We start from the raw sequence: 27,181 nt of genomic DNA, 5'->3' as shown, positions 1-27,181 counted from the left end.
CGAACCGCACTTGTTCCCGTGTTCACCCAACGTCTTGGGGAACCGGACGATCGAGATTAGACCACTTTTCTATTGAATCGTGTCACATGCTCGGATGAATCTTGTTTCATGTTACACCAGGGTGATGGTCGTGTCCGGATACGTCGTCATCTAGGCAAACGGCTGCTCGAAACATGCCTTTTACATATTACATTGTAAATCTCTCGTCGTTTTACTTCCAGATTACGTCGATCCCAATTTTTTCTCTAAACCCTATGCTCCCAATGAAAGTACCGTAACACTACTCTCTGTCCAACCACTATTCCTTAAAGTATACTTTGATCCGTGTCAGTGAATTGGAGGACTAAAATCCATTAGTAATTCACTCTGCAAGTCCACGGTGTGTACAATCTAGAGCTTTGCATTTACTCCAGTTTTGATCAGATCCAACAGCTACAGTCAACAGTGCGGCTGTATATCCTCATACGAACGTTATTCTATAATAATTTCACACTGAATTTGATATTATCTTTCACGTTGGAGATTGCTTTCAATTAACGCTGCACTGAAAAATGGTTCAAATGGCTGTGAGCACTATGCGACTTAACTTCTGAAGTCATCAAACGCCTAGAACTTAGAACTAATTAAACCTAACTAACCTAAGGACATAACACACATCAATGCCCGAGGCAGGATTCGAAAATGCGACCGTAGCGGTCGCTCGGTTCCAGACTGAAGCGCCTAGAACCGCTCGGCCACAACGGCCGGCTGCTGCACTGAAATACGCCACATGATAATACATACGATGATTGTTTTTCCATCGAGGCTTTCAAAGTTTTAATTCTGTGCACTAAGTCATTCGTAAGTAAGTGATCTGATGGAGATAAGTAAGTGACGTGCTATATAGACGACAACTAGAATTTTGTTCTGCTTATTGGCAGTTCCAAGTGAAAGTGGCATTGCCAAAGCAAGTCACATGGAAGTTACTCCAATATTCGTTAGCAATAAGTGGAGAAAGTGGAGGAATCGTTACCCCGAGCAAGATGCTAGTCGAGACGGTTTAGTGTTGACTTCTTAAAAGATTACACGAAGCATCACTTGAGTGTGTGTGCCGCATAGCTGACATCAATGAGTGCTTCTTAATGCACTATCTTGTTTCTGTTATGGATGTATGTGGAAATGGAAGTAATGGAGTGGGTGAAATCCGCATTTGGCCATTGGATTAAAATTAGTAAGTTTCACACATCCACGCTCCGTGAAATAATGAAAGAATTTAGGATTTAATAAAGTTGGACCTAGAAGCTAAACAGTTCTTAGTCAAACTCAGTATTTCGTATGTCAGCGGACAAGTAGTGTTTCGCTAAGTAGTGTTTCTAATAGCTCCGGTTCCAGAAAATAGCTTGGATAATCTGACCCTCTGAAAGCGAGCAGCTTTAGTTAACATCCATCAGTAACAGAACCGCCGACGAAAGCGGTACCGCCAGAGAGTCCATGCTGTGCGTGTGGCCCTATATAGGTCACACCTGTCCAATGTCCGGCCCAGCTTACTTCAGGTTCTCACCTAGTTGTCTTGGACACAAGAGCAGTCGCACTACAGAATACGTGTTTGTCTGATTTCCCTCCTCCTCGTAGATGAGCCATCGTGGAAAACCCTTATGGATTGGTGCAAATCTTCGCTGCGTATGCGACCATTACCTTCGTAGGAAAAGGTTTTCAAATATCGTTATCAGTCACAAAATTTGTTGAAAACTAAATTATTTACCGACATGTTTTGAGGTGATACCTTATCATCAGCCTATATTGGCATTAGAAAAACATTTAACACAAGTGTGTCCAGATATTAAAGTTTCTTTACATGAGTGCTGTGATCATCCTGCGGAGAGAGGGAGAGAGAGAGAGAGAGAAAGAAAGACACACACACACACACACACACACACACACACACAGAGAGAGAGAGAGAGAGAGAGAGAGAGAGAGAGAAGAATGAAATCACAGCAGTCATTTAAAAAAAAAAAAAAACTTTAATACCTCTATACACTTGTGTTAAATGTTTTTGTAATGCCGATATATCCTGTTGATGAGGTATCACATCGAAACAAGTCGCTAAATAAATAATTTAGTTCTCAACAAATGTTGTGTCTGGTAGCGGTATTTGAAAACCTTTTCATGTTTTTGTAACAGTCACGATCGATTAACAAACAGTAAATATGACATCAAATTACCTTACCCACACAACTGGGACTGGGTAGCACACAAAAAACTTTGGAGACGAACACCGTGCAATCTCCTCCGCGGCTGTATTCCGCAAAGTACGTAGCCCGGCAGCTCAGACGACAGTTTCAGCGTACACAACTCCTCTGCTCCTATCGAATAAACAGTGCCACTGAACATTTCTTCCACGACCATGAGTCGAACCTACCACTTCCAAATTGAGCTTCACCACACTGCATACGTTACTAACCTCATTCTCAGAGACTGCGATCAAAGTACATATCCACAACTTCTGTACAGCATTCACCATTCTAAGTAAAACATTTTGGGAACTGGTCAGCCTCTCCTCTCCCCCCTTCTAAACAAAGAGAGCCACTTTCATATCTATATTTGCAGAATACTTAAATTACCTTTGGAGTCAGATGCAAATTGTCAAAGCTAACTGTTTCAATAACAATGAAGATGATTATGTGTTTCGTAATTTCCAACAATCTGATGACATTCTTACGACTTAAATGACGTACATGGGTGTAGTGTCTGAGAAAATTAATAAACTTTCCAAGAGAACAGATTTGACAATACGCTTTACTACTAATAATCTTTTGCCGGATAGGCTGAAACAGCCAATTATATCTATCAAAATTTCGGTGTATATAGAATATTATTTGAAGATTGTGATAAACAGTATACTGGTCAAACTGGTCGGAACTTCGCCTTTCTTTATAAGGAACACACTTCGGGTACATTTCCTAATAGATCGATGTTTGGCCACTATGTGACACATCCTAACCACCAGGAACAATGTGTTACGTGTAAATTGAGTATTTTTCACAATGCACCTAAAGAATTATCATTTAATGCACTGGAAGAGTAGAGATTGCTCATTACAGAAATAAATCCTCTTCTTTACTCAAGGATATTTTTATGATCTTTTAAAAGACTTACTATAGAATGTTCCCGCTCTTTTTTTTCTTATTTTACTTCTCCTTTCATTTTTATAGCTATTTCCATGGAACGTTTTCATAATTGTAAGCAAATATATTCGCTATATTTTAAACTCTTGGCTGCTTACATTGTTTGCTTTTTATTCGTGACTACCTTAATAGATTCACGTTGTTTTATGACTGTGACTGTTGTAGCGCCTCCTCTGATGTAATCTGATGATCTTCCTCTAGGATTACTATAGGACGCTTTCTCTCATCTTCTTGTTTTTATTGCTCTTTGTATTTCTCCAAATGATTATTATAACTTCATGTTTGTTGCTATTTTATGGAATTCTCATGACTTAAACTACTATCATCATAATAAATGATTAATTTTGACCTATTGTTTTACATTTGACTACCTTGATGAGTCCATTATGTTCTGCGTCACAGTATTCTTCTGTTGTTGCCGCTGTTGTGGTCTTCAGTCCAGAGATTGATTTAATGCAGTTCTCCATGTTACTCAATCTTGTGCAAGCTTCTTCATCTCCAGGTAACTATTGCACCGTACATCCGTCTGAATCTGCATCGTGTATTCATCTCTTCGTCTTCCTCTACGATTTTTACCCTCCACGCTGCATTCCAATATTAAATTGGTGATCGCTTGATGCCTCAGAACATGTCCTACCGACTGATCCCTTCTTCTGGTCAAGTTGTGCCACAAATTCCTCTTCTCCCCAATTCTGTCTTTACCTCCTCATTAGTTATGTGATCTACCCATCTTATCTTCAGCATTCTCCTGTAGCACCGTATTTCGAAAGCTTCTATTATCTTCTTGTCTAAACTATTTATCGTCCATGTTTCATATCCATACATGGCTACACTCCATACAAATAATTTTAGAAAAGACTCTTCTGACTCTTAAATCTATATTAAATGTTAGCAAACTTCTCTTCTTCAGAAACGCTTTTCTTGCCATTGCCATTCTACATATTGTGTCCTCTCTACTTCGACCATCATCAGTTATTTTGCTCCCCAAATAGCAAAACTCATCTACTGCTTTAAGTGTCTGATTTTCTGATCTAATTCCCTCAGCTTCGTCTGATTTAATTAGACTACATTCCATTATCCTCGTTTTGCTTTCAGATCCTCCTATCAAGACACTGTTCATTCTGTTCAACTGCTCTTACAGGACCTTTGCTGTCTCTGACGGAATTACAGTGTCATGAGCAAACCTAAAGTTTTTATTTCTTCTCCATGGATTTTAATTCCTACTCCAAACTTTTTTTTGTTTCCTTTACTGCTTGCTCAATATACAGATTGAATAACATCGGGGATAGGCTACAATCTTGTCACACTCCCTTCCCAACCACTGCATCCCTTTCATGCCCCTCGACTCTTATAATTGCCATCTGGTTTCTGTGCAAATTGTAAATAGCCTTTCGCTCCCTGTATTTGAGCCCTGCCGCCTTCAGAATTTGACAAAGAGTATTTCAGTCAACACCGTCAAAAGCTTTATCCAAGTCTACAAATGCTAGAAACATAGGTTTACCTTTCCTTAATCTATCTTCTAAATAAGTCGTAGGGCCAGTATTGTCTCACGTGTTTCAACATTTCTACGAAATCCGAACTGATCTTCCCTAAGATCGGCTTCTACCTGTTTTTCCACTCGTCTGTAACGAATTTGTGGCAGTACTCCTCTGATGCAACTTATATTTCTGTACATCTGATATTACGTATGCCTATTTCACTTGTTATCTTGTTGGTCACTTGGCCACATTCATTTGGAGGATCTTACATACAATGCTATAGTTGTATTACTTGCCTACCAGTATTATGTAACAGCTTGTCACTGTCACAGCTTCTAATTGTCTTCTGTTGTAATGCGCATATCGACGTTCCCAGCCGCCACCCTAGTACACAAAGGCAGTATTCAAGCAGTACGTATGTTCATCGGCACTGGGATTTAGGAGCAGTCTACAATATCTGACATGCATTTCTACACGCCTGCCTACAAGCCAGTACGTTTTTAACAGCCAGTCGCTGTCGTAGCTTTGAAATGGTCCTCGTCTGGATGGCGCTTACCGACACGTCCACGCCGTCTCCATGGGAACGATTGGCATCATTTAAGCGCTATCTTTGCTGGCATATGATCTATGGATTTTTGACAAATCCCTACAGAGGCCCATCGATTTTCCCACAGCCGGAAATTATCGGTTATCTCTTCTGTGCATATATTTATTATATATTGACAAAATGCTGTGTGTAGCAGTAAATTTATATAATGTAATGCACCTATTTCTTCACCTGTTATTAACTTCCATGCAGTTATTCTGTATAGAAGTTATTGTAACAATTTTACATCCTGTACGCCTGATTGCTTATTGCTGATGTAATGCAGTATGCGATGAGCGGAGCATAATGCATTTAAGCCACAACTCCGCTGCTCTCTTCAGCAACTAGCGTTCGTGGAGCCGGGTAACCTACTCCGTCCACTGCCACCGCCTGTCGCCACTGCTATCATTTCTTCTTCTAATTTTTGTTACGTTTCATGTATTTTATATGTTACTGCTATTATCAAACTTCCCTCCAAATCCATCCTGTGTTTGAATTCAGTGTAAATGTGAAAGAGCCCTGTAGTCCCCTTTCAGTATCATTTTATTTGCTTTCCAGTGATACGGAACTCTCTGGCATGCGTGAGTGAATGAATGTGGGTGTGTTCCGTGTAGCTATACGGTGGTTCAGTCTGCTGCACAGAATCAGCGGTAGTCGTACAGAATGGCCAACCCTTGTAGTTTTCTGGTAGGCAAAGAGGTTTGCTCCCGTTGTGTGAAAGTTACCGGTGTTACGTTTGTGGCGGAAGCATCATCTCTGGGTTTTCCTGGCTTCGGGGTCGCGTGTGACACGTTGGAGTGTATGAGACGGTCAGTCTGCTTCCAGCTCGCAGAGGGTCTGCAGCCCAAGTCTCTTCGAAGGAGGGTGAGTTGACTTAACCGCGTGGCGCGTTGTCTCATAGCAAGAGGGGAGCTTTTAGCTTTTGGTCTCGCGTCTCATCTTATAAAGATTGATTTGCTGGGACGCAGCAAGGAATGCAAGGTTTTTGCAGACTTTCAGTTTGATTGCTTATGCAGACTTGAGTCTGATTCGTAAGAAGAACGTAGCATAAAGGTGTTGCATATGTTGAAGCGCCCTTGGGTCAGTGTGAATGTTTCTGTACCTGCAACAGCATGTGTTTGCATTCTAACATGTATTCAGTTTTGTGTGCACTTGGCCACGTCGGAGAAAGGGAGAATTCGAACTGTTGCAACCAGGCCTGCAGGTGAATTCTCGTGGCTGAATTACGGAAAATTCCAAACTTCCTCACGGTCAGAAAGTGTTTGAAATCAAATTCAAGATTTCTACTCTTTGGCGAACGTTCCAGAGGGGATGCGCACCGTTCGCACGTGGAACGAGAACCGTGATCGTAGCGATAATGGAACTAGCGTTTATCTTGAAGGTGATCCAGCGGTGCGTATGAGGTTAATTGCACGCAATTGCTACTCAGTCAGGGAATTTCGAAAGCGTTTGCTTTCAATTTATTGGTCAGCAGCAGTCAAAAGTCGAGTAAAACACGGACTTATCACACCCCCTGAACTTAACCAGTCGAACTTCTCCAGCCCTGTTCAGATGTTCGAACACATGCTGCAGGCGAATGAGTAATTAGACGATCCCTATGGTCATGCGAAAATTATTCGCATTTGTCTGGGAAAATTTTCCATAAAATTGCGGCACGTTATCATTGTAGGACAGTGTAAGGATGACATAGAGTGTTTCCATAATGTGCTACTAGAACTTGAGTGCGATGCGAATGGCAGCACTCGTAATTACGACTTGAGCGTGTACGAGCAGCTGCCTCACGAGCGGAGCCGCAGTCGTCGGTACAAGACGCAACGGGTCACCCGGGCGTCACAGAACGAGCGATCGTTTGCAGCGTCGCGACTCTTCGTGGAACTCGAGTAGAGCGAATGATGCCAATGGTCACCGATCGCCAAGAGGGAATGGGAGACACTCCGGAGGGGTAGAGAGGTATGGAAATGAAGAGCGATGTAGGCGTAACTACGGCAGACCAGGGAACGGTAGTCATGACCGCCCCGGAATGGCAGGGGTGCTAGAAACAGTGCCGGTGGTCCGCCAGCGTGTGCAGAAATTCGTCCGGCAAACCCCCGATACAATCCGCCTAATGCCCCTAATCAAATGGAACAATGACAGTTGACTGACGCAGAAGGCGTCAACTTATTGAGGGCCAGTGCTGTTGTCGATATTGGAATACGTTTGATTGAGTAAGAAGGAGATGATAATGCACCGCTGTGATCGGAATGATGTGTTTCCCCTATATTTTTGATTCATTTCTTATGTGGCTAAAATTAAAGTGTATTGTTGCGTATGATTTGTGAAGGGTTCCTCAATATGTTTACTGTTGTATCTTCTTTTGAGAAGAAAAGGGTCATGTTGTGTAACTTTATAACATCAGAGTATCATTGGTTATGAGGGTCAGAAGAGGCGCATTGTCTCTCAGTAAGATAAATATTTTTCACGAGTGAAATGGTGTAGAGTGTCGTGGTGTGACGAGTAAATGGTTGTAAGGTGGTTGTTTATGAAAAAATCTCAGTTTTAGTGTGTTTATTCCCTATAGGTGAGAATGATTTTGTGAGACTTGTAAATGTACTGCGATGTTTGTGAAACTTGTAGGTTGATGTATTTGTGTATGAAGTGAGGTTAATGGTGTTTGATTTTCAGTGATGCCACATTATAAAATGATTAGAAGTGTAATTTGCCACCACCTACTACTAGGTACGTTTAAGCATACTAGGATATTGAAGCCCTGGAAGATGGATACTGACACAGGTTTTAAAAGCATGCAATTTTATATTTGGTAAATAATCAAAGTAGCAACCTATAAGTGTGAAACAACGTGAAGGTATGTGAGGATCCCTGGCGGCACGTGGTGAGTAGTGGGGCAATTGTTGTGGCTATCGTATGACAATTAGTAAGATGAGAAATTATGGCCATGGACAAATGATTTGATTTTTTGACAATCTTTTATGTGTTTGCTCATAGGATAAAGTGATTTTGATTTCTACTTTTATGGCCACTAATTCGTTTGGATCACCCTGATGCCTACATATTAACACATTCTGATTCCAGGTATAACTTGTATGAGCCTTCTGTGTCTCATTGACCATAACTTCTATTGTGAAATGTTCAAAGGAAAGATGTCACAGAAATTTTCCACAGATCAGCAAACGTGTTTCGCAAACGGTGGAGAAGCACTCAAAGAATAGCAATATGAGTATCAAAGAAATATATTTTTATGTGTGGGGATCGTAGTCGTCCTATATGTTTGTGGTGACTGGTACAAATTCTGTAGATTGTGTGTGGGAATTTAGTTAGTAGTAGATAAAGTTTTGTGTTTGTAGTTAGTAGTGGTGGGAATTAAAGGAGATGGGACCTGGATAAACTGACTAAACTAGAGGTTGTACAGAGTTTCAGGGAGAGCATAAGGGAACAATTGACAGGAATGGGGGAAAGAAATACAGTAGAAGAAGAATGGACAGCTCTGAGGGATGAAGTAGTGAAGGCAGCAGAGGTTCAAGTAGGTAAAAAGACGAGGGCTAGTAGAAATCCTTGGGTAACAAAAGAAATATTGAATTTAATTGATGGAAGGAGAAAATATAAAAACGCAGTAAATTAAGCAGGCAAAATGGGATACAAACTTCTCAAAAATGAGAAGCTTATTTCACTAGGAGTAAGATAGATACTGCCTACAGGAAAATTAAGGAGACCTTTGGCGGTAAGAGAGCCGCTTGTATGAATATCAAGAGCTCAGGTGGAAACCCAGTTCTAAGAAAAGAAGGGAAAGCAGAAAGGTGGAAGGAGTATATAGAGAGTCTATACAAGGGCGATGTACTTGAGTACAATATTATGGAAATGGAATAGGATGTAGATGAAGATGAAATGGGAGATAAGATACTGAGTGAAGAGTTTGAAAGAGCACTGAAAGACCTAAGTCGAAACAAGGAGTAGACAACATTCCATTGGAACTACTGACGGCCTTGGGAGAGCCAGTCCTGACAAAACTCTACCATCTGGTGAGCAAGATGTATGAGACAGGAGAAATACTCTCAGACTTCAAGAAGAATATAATAATTCCAATCACAAAGAAAGCAAGTGTTGACAGATGTGAAAATTACCGAACTATCAGTTTAATAAGTCACAGCTGCAAAATACTAACGCGAATTCTTTACAGGCGAACGGAAAAACTGGTAGAAGCTGACCTCGGCGAAGATCAGTTTGGATTCCGTAGAAATGCTGGAACACGTGAGGCAATACTGACCCTACGACTTATCTTAGAAACTAGACTAAGGAAAGGCAAATCTACGTTTCTGGCATTTGTAGACTTAGAGAAAGCTTTTGACAATGTTGACTGGAATACTCTCTTTCAAATTCTAAACGTGGCAGGGGTAAAATAGAGGGAGCGAAAGGCTATTTACAATTTGTACAGAAAACAGATGGCAGTTATAAGAGCCGAGGGGCGTGAAAGGGAAACAGAGGTTGGGAAGGGAGTGAAACAGGGTTGTAGCCTCTCCCCGATGTTATTGAATCTGTATATTGAACAAGCAGTAAAGGATACAAAAGAAAAATTCGGAGTACGTGTTAAAGTCCATGGAGAAGAAATAAAAACGTTGAGGTTCGCCGATGACATTATAATTCTGTCAGAAAACAGCAAAGGACTTGCAAGAGCAGTTGAACGGAATGGACAGTGTCTTGGAAGGAGGATATAAGATGAACATCAACAAAAGTAAAACGAGGATAATGGAATGTAGTCGAATTAAGTTGGGTGATGCTGAGGGAATTAGATTAGGAAATGAGACACTTAAAGTAGTAATGGAGTTTTGCTATTTGGGGAGCATAATAACTGATGATGGTCGAAGTAGAGAGGATATTAAGTGTAGACTGGCAATGGCGAGGAAAGCGTTTCTGAAGAAGAGAAATTTGTTAACATTGAGTATAGATTTAAGTGTCAGGAAGTCATTTCTGAAAGTATTTGTATGGAGTGTAGCCATGTATGGAAGTGAAACATGGACGATAAATAGTTTGTACAATAAGAGAATAGAAGCTTTCGAAATGTGGTGCTACAGAAGAACGCTGAAGATTAGATGGGTAGATCACATAACTAATGAGGAGGTATTGAATAGAATTGGGGAGAAGAGGAGTTTGTTGCACAACTTGACAAGAAGAAGGGACCAGTTGGTAGGACATGTTCTGAGGCATCAAGGGATCACAAATTTTGCATTGGAGGTCAGCCTGGAGGGTAAAAATCGGAGAGGAAGACCAAGAGATGAGTACACTATGCAGATTCAGAAGGATGTACGGTGCAATAGTTACTTGGAGATGAAGAAGCTTGCACAGGATAGAGTAGCATGGAGAGCTGCATCAAACCAGTCTCTGGATTGACACAACAAAATCAACAACAGTTAGTAGTGTCATCAAATCTACTTCCTGAACCATTGTCTCAACGTATGTATTGCTGTATCTCTGTTGTATAAGAAGTATCTTCATTGTTTAAATTTTGAGTATCATGTCGCTCTTGTGAAGAGAACTCACATAATTTCCCGAGTTAAATTCATTTCCCTTTATCGTTAAAACTAATCCTAACGCTTAATAATTCGTCGTATAAGTTTTCTTTCTTTTTAGATTATTAAAAGGCCCTCATTGTAAAACGAATTTCGGGAAATTTTTCATGTATTAGTCAGTAGTAAGAATTTCAGCTGATTTTTCTTGTAATATATTCATCATATTATCTGAAAGTCTCTGTGAGTGCAGCTATTAAGTGGCCGCAACATCGCCAGGCTGCCGCACATCAGAAAGTACGGGACGTGCTGCAACGGCAGGTGTTGCGGAGCTTTGCTATCAACACTGAGCCAGCGGTCATAGCTGTTTCCGCGCCAGAGGGGGGCGGGTGCTGGATTTCCCCCAAACCCAGACTGTCAGCCGGCGCCGACAGCGTGGTGCGTCAGGGCATCGCCCTGGTTGCTGATCCCGGCCAGGAGCAAGAGCGTCGCCTGCGCACGCAAGCGAGACTTGGGCAGTTCCCGAGGCACGACCAAACATTAATACGGTCTGACGACAGCGTGGCTCCTGGTCTATTGAGACATTACCATCTCAGGAAGGTGGCGAGTTTCACGGCACGGGGGATTGCCCATGTGAGCCGTGCAACTGACTGCTACCAAACAGCACCCGAAGTGGACGTTCCCTGCTTGCTGAGGGAAGGCCCGAAGAAGAGCTTATTAGTGCCTTCCTCACGCAGGAATGTCCTGACGAACACTGCACGGTTCTACCAACTGAGCTGTGTACAAATGATGATGACGATGGTATGAAGACTGAAGTGACGTACCCTGACGTTCAGAAGAAATGCAGTCGTGGTTGACGTTCCTCGCTTGTAGAGGGCGGTGCTAACAGACGAGCCATTTTTTGCCTCCCTCAGACAGGAGCGTCAAAAGACGACAGTGCGCTAAGATGGCCTAGCGGAAGAATTGACTCCGGTCACGACGAAGTACTTCTGCGTGCTCTGGAACTGCCGAGTAGGCGTGGCGCACGGACAGTGATGTGTGCTGACAGTTATGCCGGCACGAGGCGTTCCACCAATGAGGTTCTTCATTCTGTGGGACGACGGCGTGCACTCTGGTGGATTCGGGGGTTATGTAACCGCACGGTCAGTGAAGTTGTGTTGTTCGCCTCATAATATGGGTGTGTGATTGTCTTGAGAGAAGCTATCAAGGTGCGTATGTCTTTAGTGTGTTACGGCGTGAAACTAGCTATGATGATAAAGTGCCAACAAAAGTTGTGACGTCATGCTTACAGACCACCGACGTAATATTCTCTTGTCTAGCCATGCACTCACTAGTTTAACCTTTTAGTATTGTGTTTTGTTTGTAAAGCTGTATATTTGTGTGCCTTTTATGAATGTTTCTGTGTTAATTATGATTTCTTTATTGGATATCGTCATAACGGTGCACTCACGACTTAAATGTTGTAATGTTGTGTTTTTTCTTAACCTGTATATTTATGTACCTTTTATGTATATTTCTGCGTTAATTATGATTTTCTGTTGAATATCGTTAAACAATTTAACTTCCAATCTTACTTACATGGCCGATAGAGGTCTGTTTTGTCACATACATTACATGTCTTCTCTTTAATATCTTATTTGAAATGCTTGTAATTGGGCCCTTGCATTGAGCATGATGGATGACCGGGACACAAGTACTGATCACCTTATAACAATCACTTTTAATAACTGTTTAAAGCAATTTTTAAGACGATATCTTTTGTTTGTTACTGCAATAAGTGGGATGATATGATGTCAATTTCCAATGTCGTACATTCCATTTATCTTGCTTTGCGGACCACATGAAGTCATAACTACTGAGTAAAGTCATCCAGAATTCATTTAATTATTATAGATTAGTCCTTTCATTTGAGCTGCTGTTTGCCTGTTGTGATAATTGTTTCTTAAGCTATATTTGTTTCGAAGACTGTTGGCGAATCTCCTAGCATGGCCAGAGAATTCTGGGCACAGTCTTCTCTGGGACGTTTGGGGTGATGAAAGGGCCCTGCAGCCCCCTTTCATTATCATTTTATTTGCTTTCCAGTGATACGGAACTCTCTGGCATGCGTGAGTGAATGAATGTGGGTGTGTTCCGTTTTGCTATACGGTGGTTCAGTCTGCTGCACAGAATCAGCGGTAGTCGTACAGAATGGCCAACCCTTGTAGTTTTCAGGTAGGCAAAGAGGTTTGCTCCCCTTGTGTGAAAGTTACCGGTGTTACGTTTGTGGCGGAAGCCTCATCTCTGGGTTTTCCTGGCTTCGGGGTCGCGTGTGACACGTTGGAGTGTATGAGACGGTCTGTCTGCTTCCAGCTCGCAGAGGGTCTGCAGCCCAAGTCTCTTCGAAGAAGGGTGAGTTGACTTAGCCGTGTGGCGCGTTGTCTCATAGCAAGAGGGGAGCTTTTAGCTTTTTGTCTCGCGTCTCATCTTATAAAGATTGTTTTTCCGGGTCGCAGCAAGGAATGCAAGGCTTTTGCAGACTTTCAGTATGATTGCAAATGAAGACTTAACTTTGATCCGTAAGAAGAACGTAGCAGAAAGGTGTTGCGTATGTTGAAGCGCCCTTGGGTCAGTGTGAATGTTTGTGTGCAAGCATTCTAATCTTTTCTGGATTTTGGTAATTTTTGCTTCTTTGTGAATTTTCTTTGTCTCATTGCTTTATGTCCGGTGGAAAACATCCAAATGGGTTAATGTCAGACTTTGTTGGCTTTCTGCCAGTATCCTTTGTCTATTGAAATGTGTCATCTGTAAAATGTCAATTGTTCGTGACTGCGTGGTATGATGTTACTAAAATTTTAGCCACGGTACGTAGAAATTGTGTCTCTACGAACCACGTGGGCACATAAGTCTGTTGTGAAACGTGTAGCGTTTCACAAGCAATTATACCAGGCAACAGTAGCTCTATACATGCATTACATCAATGTTTTAAGGAATAAATAATTTTCCCTCTAATCTTATCCAGTGTACCGATGTTAAGTCTCCGTTACCTACGCCATTTACCTTGTAGTTTTCCTTGTTAGTCCATCCATAGCGTTTCCATGTGCACAGGTCCAATAATTTGTGTCCCTTTCTTATTTAAAACAAATGCTTTGGAATAGATCTCGCTGTCAGAAATGTTGCTACAAGCTGCACTTATGCACAGTGTTAATGCCCTCTTTACTTTATTCAATATTTGATTATTGTGAACAATGCCTGGATCATATTAATAATTACTTCCCACTCTTTATCAGTGACTTTACAATGAATGTTCTTCTGTGAATAAATTGAGTAATTTTCCTACTATACTTCTTATTTGTGGCTAGAGTTGGTGGCGAGTCAATCTTTTACATTGTTTTCAATGTCAGATAGCATTTTCTTATCAAAGTGTGTGTGGCTCTTTTAGCCATCAGGATACATTCAAAGTGCGCTCCACGTTTCTTACACATGGCGACCTTTTATTCATGCTACTTACAAGGGGTTTGAAGATGTTCACATTCTGACTGCAACCGATTGCTGATTTTCTCCACTACAAATGTTCTCCACAATTACTGCCAGTCTTTTCGATTTTCGTAAAACGTTCTAATAGTTTTTCCCTCCTATACGGTACTGTAGCATCTGCAAATATCAACATAGATATAACGATGTTGTGAGTGTTGTGATGTACGAGGTTCATTCAAGTTCTAAGGCCTCCGATTTTTTTTCTAATTAACTACTCACCCGAAATCGATGAAACTGGCGTTACTTCTTGACGTAATCGCCCTGCAGACGTACACATTTTTCACAACGCTGACGCCATGATTCCATGGCAGCGGCGAAGGCTTCTTTAGGAGTCTGTTTTGACCACTGGAAAGTCGCTGAGGCAATAGCAGCACGGCTGGTGAATGTGTGGCCACGGAGAGTGTCTTTCATTGTTGGAAAAGGCCAAAAGTCACTAGGAGCCAGGTCAGGTGAGTAGGGATCATGAGGAATCACTTCCAAGTTGTTATCACGAAGAAACTGTTGCGTAACGTTAGCTCGATGTGCGGGTGCGTTGTCTTGGCGAAACAGCACACACGCAGCCCTTCCCGGACGTTTTTGTTGCAGTGCAGGTAGGAATTTGTTCTTCAAAACATTTTTGTAGGATGCACCTCTTACCATAGTGCCCTTTGAAGCGCAATGGGTAAGGATTACGCCCTCGCTGTCCCAGAACATGGACACCATCATTTTTTCAGCACTGGCGGTTACCCGAAATTTTTTTGGTGGCGGTGAATCTGTGTGCTTCCATTGAGCTGACTGGCGCTTTGTTTCTGGATTGAAAAATGGCATCCACGTCTCATCCATTGTCACAACAGACGAAAAGAAAGTCCCATTCATGCTGTCGTTGCGCGTCAACATTGCTTGGCAACATGCCACACAGGCAGCCATGTGGTCGTCCGTCAGCATTCGTGGCACCCACCTGGATGACACTTTTCGCATTTTCAGGTCGTCATGCAGGATAGTGTGGACAGAACCCACAGAAATGCCAACTCTGGAGGCGATCTGTTCAACAGTCATTCGGCGATCTCCCAAAACAATTCTCTCCACTTTCTCGATCATGTCGTCAGACCGGCTTGTGTGAGCCCGAGGTTGTTTCGGTTTGTTGTCACACGATGTTCTGCCTCCATTAAACTGTTGCACCCACGAACACACTTTCGACACATCCAGAACTCCATCACCACATGTCTCCTTCAACTGTCGATGAATTTCAATTGGTTTCACACCACGTAAATTCAGAAAACGAATGATTGCACGCTGTTCAAGTAAGGAAAACGTCGCCATTTTAAGTATTTAAAACAGTTCTCCGCTGCTGGCGGTAAAATTCCATCTGCCGTACGGTGCTGCCATCTCTGGGACGTATTGACAATGAAGGCGGCCTGATTTTAAAACAATGCGCATGTTTCTATCTCTTCCCAGTCTGGAGAAAAAAAATCGGAGGCCTTAGAACTCTAATGCACCTCGTATTTAATAACTGTGATCATTCCACCATTGTCTTACCTTTGCATGCAATGAGAAAGGTTCAAAATTTCAATGTATGGATATCGCATGCTCTAAGCCAAAATCACAAAAACCAGTGGTTGGCTATATGAACATCTCCGCTTTCTCACCATTAACTGGCTTGTGAATAGCACCGACTATTTCTATCCTGTACCAATATTAGTGGCGAGAAATGGAATCTTTATGATAATATAAGGGAAAGAAAGCATTACTCAGCCCAAACAAAGCACCAACTCAACGTAAAACGACCTGCTCTCATTCTCAAGAGACAATGTTATACATTTGGTGGACAGTTTCGAAGAACAATGATCACAAACACTGTGTGAGGTGATGCTAATCCACTATGACACCTGCCCACATTCTGCTTGACTTACAGGAAACATTATACAGGAGTAGTAGAACAAAGAGAGTACCATCCCACTCTCCATTGTTATCAGATGTATCCAAGATGGTGGCGATGACGTCATCCAAGATGGCTGCCTGTACACTTGACAACAGTGCATGACATCATCCAAGATGGCGTCCATGACATCAGCTGATGATGTGAGTACTGTTATACAAGATGTCGGCTTTTGGTGGGAAATTACCCCACTGGTGCTCCCTGCTATGCTCCACTGGTGAGAAGCTGAAATTCCATCGGGACAATAGAACACACCACGACTACCTACACTAACCTAAGAAAATGGCGGGAAGAAATGGCTCGTGGGCTACCTCCACTAACCTAAGTCACCTGACATCTTCCTAGGAGCTGGTGGGAAAAGGACTTGGCCTGTGCTGGATGTAAGTCTTCATTTTCAGTTTTTTTAAAGAATTAGAGGCAGTGTGTCCACAATGACGTGTGGAGTCCATCCACCCGAGTACACAGTACTACCACCAGAGGCCGCTGTAATCCCTCTCATGATGTAATCCAAGATGGCGGTCTGGGGTGTGGGAAAATGGCGGGAAAATGACTAAGCGTGCGCTAGGCTGCTGGAGAGAGGAAGGAGTGTACTTTATTTATTTTGGAACAATTTATTTAGGGATGGATTTCACATAGTTCATTTATTACACTGATTCGAAACACTTGCTCTGACCTGCTTGGGGTCACAATACACAGTCTGCAGACCTGCACAATACACTTAAATAATCCAGTACACTGATGTACAGACACTCAGACACCTCATAAATTACCAAAATAATGCAGCACACAGCATACAGACCTGTAAACTACTCCTAAATCACTTAAATAATAGAGTACACTGAAGTGCAGACACTAAAACAACTCATAAATTATCAAAATAACGCTCTGAATACATGGTCACTACTTGTAAACTGTCCAAATAACACATAGCACAGCCTACAGACCTCCTCAAAAAATACTGCAACAGACACGCAAACAATGTGCACATGCACCTCCTGCAGCCCCCTGTCCACTGGACTCCACAGGACTCTACTGCACACATCCCAGAAGTCGGGATGCACCAGCAGCCGCTGCAAAGTGATGATGGGATAATCAGTTGCCAAGCCACACACAGGTGCCCATTCGGGTCCTGTAAGTATGAGGCAGTGGCACCCGTTTCATATTTGACGCCTGAGAAATTCCTCTCAAAATACATGTTCACCTAGGCAGCGATGCTGACATGGTGATGCACAGCTGCGGTGCAGGTCCAGTGCCAAGAAAGATGTTTCTGTAGCAACTAAATGCTTTTCAGTGTTATACTGACCTCACATGTATATCTAAATAAACGACTACTCGCCCTCTGGGCCACTGTCATGAAACCTCTCTACCTATGGATAGTGATGCCACAGGTTGCACTGCAGAAATCTGTTCCAATGCTTCCTAGAATAACATCGAATGCTTTCTCCCTAGCGGACCTAATGGGACATGCGAGCTGTGTCTAGCAGTGCACGTGTGCCCAGCATGGCTAACACATTGTCGCAAAATGTTCGTCCTGCTGTCAACATGCATCTCAGAAATGTTAAATGTTGTCACCATTAAAAGCCTTCATCATGTCTGTGGACACTTGCGAAAACACTGTTAATGATACAAGTAATCTTGTTGTTTGGAAAGAGCGCACTGTCTAAGCAGAGACTGAGGAAATCAGAACAATTACGCAAACAGAATTCGAAGCACTATCCTACAGAAGAGAAAAACGGCTTGAATTTTCGGTATCCTACAGCTACTAGTCTGGAGATGTCCTAATGCCACAGTGGCAGATGAGTGACGGCATCCCTGCCAGAGATGGATGGTCTGATTCAACATGTCTATGAACACTTGCTTTCTCAGAGCTTTCTGTAGATAACTAGCCTCCATCTTCTTGAAATCAGTTTGTAGACATTCCTATGTCCAAGAACAAAGGACGCCTTGTGATTGAATGGGGCATTCTGATTGGTCCTTATTGAATTTACCTATCAAAAACGTAAGCTATCTAACATTATAGCCCATTTTAAGTGCAGAACTATGTAGCCTTAGGAATGCGTGTGTTTATGTTCTCTCTTAGCAATACCCTGCTGGTACTGACCCCAGATACTAGAACAATACTTTAAAATTGATAGTGTAATTGATTTATGTAAAATTCTTCGAACTCCATCCATCTGGAGCTCCATCATGCATAAAAATCATTAGTTTCTTGTTCTTCTTAACTATCTGCTAGCACATCAAATTACAAATCTGTTACTATACACTGATAAGGGGTGCTAAACTCCTTGAAATGGGCGTGGCTGGAGAAATTTTGTGCACTTGGATGGGCGAGGACTCGGCAAGCTCCATTCATTTTCAAGATGCTGAATATAGCAGTCTGCTTCTGGTCAGCTGCAGATTAAATCAATAATGGTGCTGCAGAGTGGCTCAGATGGTGAGTTGGTGCTTATTTAAATAGATATGTGACGTCAATATAAAACTGCAAACCTTTTAGCTGTTATGCAAACATCTCTCTCGGCACTAGACCCGCACCACGACAATGCGTCATAGCATCAGCAACAGTGCATAGGTGAACATGTATTTCGAGAGGAATTTCTCAGGTGTCAAGTGTGAAAGGAATGCCACCATCTGATCAGGCACCTGTGCATGGCTCGGCAGCTCATGGGTGCTTCGTCACTTTGTGGGGGCTGCCGGTGCATCGTGACTTCTGGGAGCATGTGCAGTAGTGTCCTGTGCGGTCCAACGGACAGGGGGCAGCAGGCAGTGCATGCGCAAATTGTTTGCGAGTCTGTTGCATTATTTTGTGAGCAGGTCTGTAGGCTGTGCTATGCGTTATTTGGAGAGTTCACGAGTAGTGAGCATGTATGTAGAGTATTTTAGATGCATTATTTTGATAATTTACGAGTTGTTTAATGTCTTCACTTCAGTGTACTGTGTTATTTCGTTAATTTAGGAGTAGTTTACAGGTCCGTATGCTGTGTGCTGCATTATTTCGGTAATTTACGAGGTGTCTGAGTGTCTGTACATCAGTGTATTGCATTATTTAAGGGTATTGTGCAGGTCTGCAGACTGTGTATTGTGACCCCAAGCACGTCAGAGCAAGTGTTTCGAATCAGTATAAACAATGAACTATGTGAAATCCATCCCTAAATAAATTGTTCCAAAATAAATGACGTACACTCCTTCCTCTCTCCAGCAGCCCAGCGCAGGCTGAGTCATTTTCCCACTTTTTTCACACACCCCAGGCCACCATCTGGGATTATGTCACAGGAAGGACGAAAGTGCCGTCTGATGAAGGTGCAGTGTACTAGGTTAGTTGGACTCTGAACCTTCTGGTGGACACACTGCCTCAAATTGCTTGAATAAAGACTGCCTACAAAATAAAGACTTATGTCCATCCTATCCAGCACAGGCTGACTTCTTATCTCGTCATTTTCCCGCACCCAGACCGCCTTCTTGGATTACATTATGGGAGGGATGACAGCACCCTCTAGTGGCAGTACTGCGTACTAGGTCCGTTAACTCCAGACCACATGGTGAGCACACTGGATGGAGGTACTATCTCTAATTGTTTAAATAAAGACTCAAGTCCTTTTCCCTCCAGTTCGTAGGAAGATTTTGCTGTCAGATTATTTAGGTTAGTGGAGGTAGCCCAAGTGCCCTTCTTTCACGCGATTTTCTTATGTTAATGGAGGTAGTCATCGTGTGTTGCATTGTCGTGATAAAATTTGAACTTCCTGCGGGGGTGGGAGGGGGGGGTGGCAGGGGGCGTGGGACTTTACTGCCAATAGGCGAAATCTTGGATAACGGTACTCAGGTCATTAGCTGACGTCACAACCACCATCTTGGATAATGTCATGCACTGTTGCCAACTTTAAAGGCCGCCATCTTGGATGAAGTCATCACCGCCATCTTGGATACATCTGACAACAATGGAGAGTGGGTGGTGCTCTCTTTGTTCCACTACTTACAGGGGTTGTCTTTGATGTCATTCCTAAGATTGTTACCTTTCTGCGCTGTATCGAACAACCTTCAAAGAACCGCCTTTCTGGATGAAAATGGACTACTCACATGATTCAACGAGTTCTTCGCCTCAACCCACGTGATTTTCAGGCTTGCGGATTAGAAAAAGTACCCCAGAGTTGGAAGACTATTGTAAATGGGGAAGGAAAACATATTATTGATGACTAGGGTCTCTGTTACCTTTATCTATCGTGTTTATAAAACTTACGGAAAAACACTACAAACTTACGCACCAAGCCAACATATAAAATTTTGTAAACAGTGTAAACGTAGATCATTGTCTATTTTCGTCAGTGAACTATGTATATACAGGATATTTGAAAGCCCTTGTATCAAACATCTAAGGGTGACAGATCATAAAATGACACAGAATACGAAGTGACAAGAACAGCAAATCAATCACGTATGCACATGTGTGAACATATGAACCAGCAATGACCTGTTAATGCTGTAAATGGCTCTTATTTAAGAAATAGCATACATCTTAAGTAGCCTGAATCTAATCCTGCTTCCATTAAATTATTAGCCAAAACACGATGAAGTTTTAACAAGCACTTTTGTTAGTGAGATCAAGCACGCAATAGTTACCGAAGCCACGAATGCACTAAACAATAATTTTAAAAAGCAGGTATCTTAACCGAAACTAACAGTTACTTGCGATCAGATCTACGTTATTACCTTTTCCAGTTCTGCTGAATTCTTAACTGAGAGTTCTTTTAGCCTTGTTATTTTACTTATCTTCATGCCAGGCACGATTTCAGTTTCCCACATGTTGTTGTTGTTGTGGTCTTCAGTCCTGAGACTGGTTTGATGCAGCTCTCCATGCTACTCTATCCTGTGCAAGCTTCTTCATCTCCCAGTACCTACTGCAACCTACATCCTTCTGAATCTGCTTAGTGTACTCATCTCTCGGTCTCCCTCTACGATTTTTACCCTCCACACTGCCCTCCAATGCTAAATTTGTGATCCCTTGATGCCTCAAAACATGTCCTACCAACCGATCCCTTCTTCTAGTCAAGTTGTGCCACAAACTTCTCTTCTCCCCAATCCTATTCAATACCTCCTCATTAGTTACGTGATCTATCCACCTTATCTTCAGTATTCTTCTGTAGCACCACATTTCGAAAGCTTCTATTCTCTTCTTGTCCAAACTAGTTATCGTCCATGTTTCACTTCCATACATGGCTACACTCCAAACAAATATTTTCAGAAATGACTTCCTGACACTTAAATCTATATTCGATGTTAACAAATTTCTCTTCTTCAGAAACGTTTTCCTTGCCATTGCCAGTCTACATTTTATATCCTCTCTACTTCGACCATCATCAGTTATTTTACTTCCTAAATAGCAAAACTCCTTTACTACTTTAAGTGTCTCATTTCCTAATCTAATTCCCTCTGCATCACCCGATTTAATTGTTTCCCACATAAGCACAAATATTGCAGATCATCAACAAAAGGTTCGTAATTCTCAGTCGAATGCCCACTTATTTAAGCCGCTGGATAGGACTTAACAGTTAAATAAAATAGAACAGATCTTAGCACATTTTGTAGTTTTGAAAACACTTCACAATTAAGTGTGTTTTTCAGAAGTCCAACATATTTCATTAGTCGTATTTTGACACCGGAGAGAAATGTTTCGGCGCAAAATGGAGATAATTAGCGGTAAATTTTTCTGTCACTGAGGCTGCAATAGTCAGTGAAAATGTCGTTCACAAACAAGACGTTAATATAAATCTCTCAGAAGTAATTGCATCCGCCGCACAACCTAAAACTTCATTGCCAGTAACATCCCACAAGTAGCTTAAAACACAACTCGTCTCTCTTCCAATAGAAAAACACTGAAGCATAACGGTATTACTTGGTCTCAGGACCGTTAATGCAAAAGCAAGGCGTTCGCTACGGAAGTTCACATTATCTCTACTATTTCCCGCCCAGCAACTTTTGGTATCGACTGTTGTGTTTAATTTTGCGGATCTCTCTCATAATATGACGAACTTGCCACAGAGTGTCTATAGATAACCATTCTAAACATACCACTGTGTACTTAAACTATCGGTCTGCAACTCGTGGTCGTGCGGTAGCGTTCTCGCTTCCCACGCCCGGGTTCGCGGGTTCGATTCCCGGCGGGGTCAGGGATTTTCTCTGCCTCGTGATGACTGGGTGTTGTGTGATGTCCTTATGTTAGTTAGGCTTAAGTAGTTCTACGTTCTAGGGGACTGATGACCCTATAAGTTAAGTCCCATAGTGCTCAGAGCCATTGAACCATTTGAACTTAAACTATACAGACAGTATTAATACAAAGTAAATATAATTGTTTCTCACTGGTGATATGCATATTCGTAATAGGCTCTTCTTTTGCGCCTCAATTTCGGTTACTCTATGGCTGTTACTTACACTCAGCATAAGCATGTGAGGGACGCTTGGATCAAATGAATATAAACATACTCATGACAAATAGTCTCGTGGAGTCTCAGCAGAGCTGCTAATTTGCAACATCATTTCGAGAATTGATCAGTACTCCCTGCTCGGTTGGCAGAGAAAATGTGGGTATCGTAGTATTTTTTTAAATTCTTTCTCACTTAGGCGAGACTCAGTCATCTCAGGGACCAATTGTTAAAACGGATCGTACATGAAACATAATGTGCAGTGGTATTAAAATACTAGTGAAGAACTCCCGAAGAGATCGCAGTCAAATCTCCAGTACTTTTTCCTGGAGAACACAGGTGGTCCCGCATAACATGAAACTGAAAGTTGATTGAAATCTGAAGTTAAAAAAAAAAAGTTGAATATCTCTTACACAGGAGAGACAGAGTAGCCTCACGGAAGGTGAAGTGTGTTTAGCAACAAGCAAAAGTATCAGGTTTACCGAGGTTCAAAGTGCATCCGACTGCGGACTTATATGGAAATAGTGCCCAAAGAGTGAAACTTTGATTAATAATAGCTTTATTCTACCGACCTCCAGAATCAGACACATACATCATCGAATCACACAAGGTGAGCCTATATTCAGCTGCACGGAAACACCTCTGTGATTTGGCTACAGTGTGGTATAACTAAGTTAGCTGGATAAAGAGAAGTTCATTACCGGCGATAAAGCAAACAGTCTGGCGAAATAATAATGAACATATTGTATTCGAGAAATACAGCACCTGTTAATGATTTAAAACTGATTATTTCACTCACAGCTTCGTAGTGAAATAGATTATTACAAGCAATTTCAATTGCCGGGCAACAAAAACTAACCAGTCTGGAGCTGAAGCTGACATCTATCTGCCGCAACTGGTTATGATAACCAGTATCATTTCACACCTGTGACTGAAATAAATATTTGCATCAAATAACTACTCATACGGCCCACAAGCGAGATAAACATGCCGGCCGCTGGTGGCCGAGCGGTTCTAGGCGCTTCAGTCTGGAACCGCGCGACCGCTACGGTCGCAGCCTCGATTCCTGCCTCGGGCATGGATGTGTGTGATGTCCTTAGGTTAGTTAGGTTTAAGTAGTTCTAAGTTCTCAGGAACTGATGACCTGAGATGATAAGTCCCATAGTCCTCAGAGCCAATTGAGATAAACATTTTTGGGCTCCTGGCTGTAAATGCTATTACAACAACAATGGCGAACAAAGGCCGAACATGAATCAGTAAAGGTAGGAAAGTTTCCGCGCTACCGCTACGGTCGCAGGTTCGAATCCTGCTTCGGGCATGGATGTGTGTGATGTCCTCAGGTTGGTTAGGTTGAAGTTGTTCTAGTGCTCAGAGCCATTTGCACCATTTTAGGAAAGTTTCTGTGTTTGGTAAAACCGATATCTAACTAGAAGATGAACTGAGATAATTTATTAAAACCCTGCACAACTAAAACATTCGTGGTCCAAAATCAGATACATCATTCACTGCTCACTAGATGGATACATACCAAATAAGGGATTATTAGACAGCAAAATTTTATATTAGTTTGACCATACCGTTTGCAACACATTCCGAAAACAAAAAAATGATATAATCAGATTTAAAACCTGAATGTAGGGAAGCTGAAAGAGATAAAAGTGGTGAACCCATATGATGGATGATGCACAAATATGGCGAAATATCAGAAAATGTTCGTAAAATAAAAGAGCTCCCCCCCCCCAGCACACACAGATTTAGCGGCAAGGTGGCCCGAAGGATAGCCCGTCAGAAACTGGACACAGATCAAGCATGAAAACAAGTAGAAGGTGAAAACCTGTGGAAAAGGAAGCAAAGTAGAAACAGTGAACGGTCCAAGCTCAAGACGCACAACATCGGTTGACTTGGAAGAGGCACGGCGTCGTGCTTATGTGAGTCGCGGTGTTGGACTGCATAGTGGAATACACGTGTTCAAATATCCCTCGAGCACCCCTTTTTTCACAAAATTATGGAATGTCAATCCGGTCATTGACGTGTCTTTTCGCTGTATTCAGATTTATGTCTGTATCGTGGTGTAACGTCAGCTTGCAGCAACGAGGTGTAAAGAAGAGACCTGTTCGAATGTTGACTGCGCGCACCACAACGCGTTTATGTCACATCGGACTTACTGCTTACAGTGGGGTCCGAACTCCTAGCAGGTTTGTATCCGAGATCTTGTGTGTTTTCACTGGTACTCGACACTGGGGTCCAGTGATTACAAGGCGATGGGCCTCCAGACGTATGTACCTCAAATTTGTTCTACACAAGAACCACACGTTATTGTTGTGGTTGGCAGGAGAGCCAACACCGTGTTACTAGAGGAGGCCGAAAGACACGCGTTTTAGCTCACGAAGGCTGGCGTGAGGTCTGGACAGGACAAGGAAATTAGAATTTAGAAAAACGGACGTAGCTGGTGGAATACTTAACTTTAATCCATTAAGGAAGAACATCGGTCTTGACGGTACATGAGTCATAATAACAATAGTAACTAAGAATGGCGCCTTGCTAGGTCGTAGCAAATGACGTAGCTGAAGGCTATGCTAAACTATCGTCTCGGCAAATGAGAGCGTATTTTGTCAGTGAACCATCGCTAGCAAAGTCGGCTGTACAACTGGGGCGAGTGCTCGGAAGTCTTTCTAGACCTGCCGTGTGGCAGCGCTCGGTCTGCAATCACTGATAGTGACGACACGCGGGTCCGACTTATAGTACCGGACCGCGGCCGATTTAAAGGCTACCACCTAGCAAGTGTGGTGTCTGGCGGTGACACCACATTCCTCCCCCGCAAATCGGCGTACGGTTGTGGCATAAGGCTTCCGACCGCCATGGGGAGGACCCCATGTTGACGTATGCGACGAGGTGGGGAGCCTAACAACAGGCCAGGCTGTGCCACCCGCACCCTGCCATTCGGACCGCGGGGAGCTAGGAAACGGCTGAAAACCTGCTCCAGGGTACAGGCCAACATGCGGTGTATGCGCCCGTAGAGAGACAGGAGGGGTTGAAGGGTCGACCTCCATCGGGCCGGGGCACCCGACAGGCGAAGACGACATATAGTCCGGAGCGGGCAAGAGTTCCATGTCGGAGGACAACTAACCACGGGAAGCGATCGGCGGCGCGTGACCCAGGGAGGCGCCCGGCGGGAGAACAGACGGCGGTGGCTGCGGTGGCGGCGGTGGCGTAGGCGCGTCGCCATGGGGCAAAATGGAAGGCAGCGTCGGTAACAACTGGGGCGAGCCAGTAGATGGGTCCCCGAGGCGCTGACCGGACGGCACCGCCGCTGAAAGCAAACGGCGAGCGGCAGATCCCGTGCGACGACAGAGGCGCAGCTGATTGAGATGCCGACGCACCTCACCAGAGGCCCCCAAAACCAGATACATAGCGCTGCCGAGGCAGCGAAGAATGCGCCCTTCGAGCGAACGCCGTGAACCTCGATAGTGGCGATAGTATACAACGTCGCCTGGAGCAAAAGCAGGTGTCTGCCACTGCACAGGAACCTGATGCGGCGGATGTAGCAAAGACATTAAGGTTCGATGATGACGACCGTGGAGCAACTCAGCAGGCGAGCTACCATCTCGAGGCTGAGAGCGATACGAGGACAAAAAGGGCAATAACGCGTCCTCCCGAGAATGCGACTCTTTCAACCTCAACATCTGTGACTTGAAAGTCCTAACCAATCGTTCAGCGGTACCGTTTGACTGTGGCGAAAACGGCGCGGACGTCAGATGTGGAATACCATTGGCCTTGTAGAATGACTGAAATTCTGCGGACATGAATTGTGGGCCATTGTCGGAAACAAGAGTCTGCGGAAGACCTTCAATGCAAAAGATAACGGATAACGTTTGGATGGTGGCAGATGACGTCGTGAAAGACATCCGGACAACAAAAGGAAAGTTACTGAATGAATCTACCACAACCAACCATCGAGCATTCCAGATTGGACCAGCAAAATAGATGTGTAAGCGTTGACAAGGGGAAGTAGTTTTTGGCCATGCAAAGAATTTCGGAGTGCTGATTGTTGTTCGGCACACACCATGCAAGAAGAGCACATATTCGTAATCGCGGCATCGATTCCGAACCAAGTACAATGCTGACGAGCAAGTTGTTTCGTTCTCAGTATACCCCAATGTCCTTGGTGGAGAAGCTGTATGACAGAGGACTGTAACGAACGTGGTACCACGACCCTGGACTGATCATTATGAGAACGCAACAGCAAAACACCATGTCGTACAAAAAGTCTCTCCTTGTGAGCAAAAAATCGGCGAACCAACGGGTCCCCGATCCGTGACTTTGACAAGGGCCATTGCGTAGCAACAAAACGCAGAACGGGAGCAAGGACAGGTTCGGCAGCTGTGGCTGTATCTACACGACGAAAATCAATCGGAAACGATTCGACCACGTCATCGGTTTGCGCATCAATGAACATGCAAGCACGTTCGAAGGAATCGAATGCCCTATCCTCAGCAACAGGCAAGCGGGACAACGCATCGGCGCTTCCGTGCTTAACAGTGGACCGATACAAGATATCGTAGCGGTACTGCGAGAGGAAAATAGACCAGCTAATGAATTTCTGCGCTGTACGTGGCGGTA

Source organism: Schistocerca gregaria, chromosome X, assembly GCF_023897955.1.
Source record: "Schistocerca gregaria isolate iqSchGreg1 chromosome X, iqSchGreg1.2, whole genome shotgun sequence".
Lineage (NCBI taxonomy): Eukaryota > Metazoa > Arthropoda > Insecta > Orthoptera > Acrididae > Schistocerca > Schistocerca gregaria.
This window is presented reverse-complemented; position numbering follows the sequence as displayed.